This window comes from Gavialis gangeticus, unplaced genomic scaffold (genome assembly GCF_001723915.1).
Source record: "Gavialis gangeticus isolate Ggan-Ray unplaced genomic scaffold, GavGan_comp1, whole genome shotgun sequence".
Lineage (NCBI taxonomy): Eukaryota > Metazoa > Chordata > Crocodylia > Gavialidae > Gavialis > Gavialis gangeticus.
This window is the reverse complement of record NW_017729029.1, coordinates 70,224,095-70,226,027: the sequence shown is the minus strand read 5'-3', so window position 1 is coordinate 70,226,027 and position 1,933 is coordinate 70,224,095.

The window sequence follows — 1,933 nt, the reverse complement described above, 5'->3', positions numbered from 1 at the left end:
CCCCCCGCGCCCGCCAGCCCGCCCAGGCGGAGCAGGGCTGCTCCAGTCCGCGCGCCAAGCAGCGCCAGCCCAGCCGGCACCCGCTAGCTCCGCCCACTTCCGGGTTCCAGCCAGGGGCGGGGCCAAAGGGACGTGACGTCATGCCGCAGCCTGGCTGCGGCCGTGGCGCCTGCACGAAGCCTCTTCCCCTGCCTGGCTACAAGTGCGGGGGTATTTTTCTCCATCTCGCTCTTTGCACATCGGGGGCTTTTTTGCCCAGGCGGCAGTGACGGACTTATAGGGAAGCAGGGCTGCAAGGGAGCTGCAGGAGTCTAGTGCAGCCCTCTTCCTGAGGCAGCAGTCTCCCTCTGCATACCAGCCGCTACAAGCCAGAGGTTCCCGGGCCGTGGCCTGGTAAGGGTCGGCTGCTGGTGCGCAGGAGGGTTGGCTGCCAGTCTGGAAGTGACCTGCAGACTGTGGAGCAGCAGCCAACCCTTTTTTATACCAAGTATAGTTTGCCGATCCTCAGTTGGCTGGTCTGCGGTGGCTTCCTGTCTGTGGTCTGCCGGTCCGTGATCTAAAAAGGTGGGGAACCCCTGGCCTAAGCTACAGTCAGCCCGGATACACATGCACAACACCTTAGCGTGCCATAGGTAAAGCAAGTGGGGGCTACGGCAGCCACCGTCCTGCTGCCGCAGTGGCGGTTAGTACATGCTCAAGAGATCCCCAAAACAGCCAAGGTCCTGCTAGAGAGGAAGTAACCGCCCCCACCCCCCTTGCCCAGTCCATACCAATCTGGCCATGGGGCAAAAGTCTGACCCTGAGCAGAGGGGCAAGACCCTCCAGCCAGAAAGCTCTGGCTTTGCTCCCAGTGGCAGCATGGCACACCCCAGTTGAAGTCTTTAGCCTTGGCTGCAGCCAACACCCAATACCTGTAAGGGAGGCTTAAAGAGTGCGTATACACGTGGCCAGCGCCGCTCTGACGTGTTCTAATTAGACTGTATCAGAGCAGAATTGATTAACTGAGCCTGCTGAAGTGTGATCCTTAGGAAGCTCCATTAGCCTCAACATAATGTGTGTCAGCATCCCCGCACTTCAAAATGGCAGCAGGCGTACTTGAACTAAAGCTCGTCAAACGTGCTTTCATTAAAGCGCCTCTGCCACCATTGTGAAGCATAGGTCACTGAATAAACAAAACTGTGGGCACTTTAATTAGAGCAGTTCCCAAGAGCCACTCATTGAAGCGCTTGGAGCACCTGTGAAGACACCCAAAAGCACCCTGACACGTGGCAGAAAGGGGGGAAGAGGCCAGGGGCAACCAACAGGGCCCAGAAGTATGGGAAATACCCATAGCGAGTCCCTTGACTTCCTGGCTCATTATTATCTCCCTGTATGCTGTATGCCTCCATGGGAGGATGCTCTCTGCCATGGCTCTTGGGTGGGTCCTGAGGTGACTTCAAAGCCCAGGCTTTATCTAAAGCTTGTCAAACAAGCAGCGGGGGTGCTTTATCTAAACGGGGATGCTTTATCTAAAGCTTGTCAAATGAGCTTTACATAAAGCACCCCAGCTGCCGTTTTTAAGTTTGAGGAGACTGATACATGAGATGCTGGAGGCTGCTGGAGCGCAGTAATTACAGCTACTCCTCGCTTAACATCATAATTTACATTCTTGAAAAATGTGACTTTAAGCAAAACGGTGTTGAGCGAATCCAATTACGTCATAGTAGTTATCTACTAGCAGGCGGCAGCCAAACACCATTGTAACCAAACATTGTGCAACTTTAAATGTGTATGTTCTCTAATAGATAGGTGATGCAATAGCAAAACAACATTAACCGGGACAACGTTAAGTGAGGAGTACCTGTACCACGCTACAACAGACTCAATCGAGTCTGCTGGAATGAACTTTAATTATAGCATGTCAGATCAGCCTCGCATAAGCACCTTTGGATTT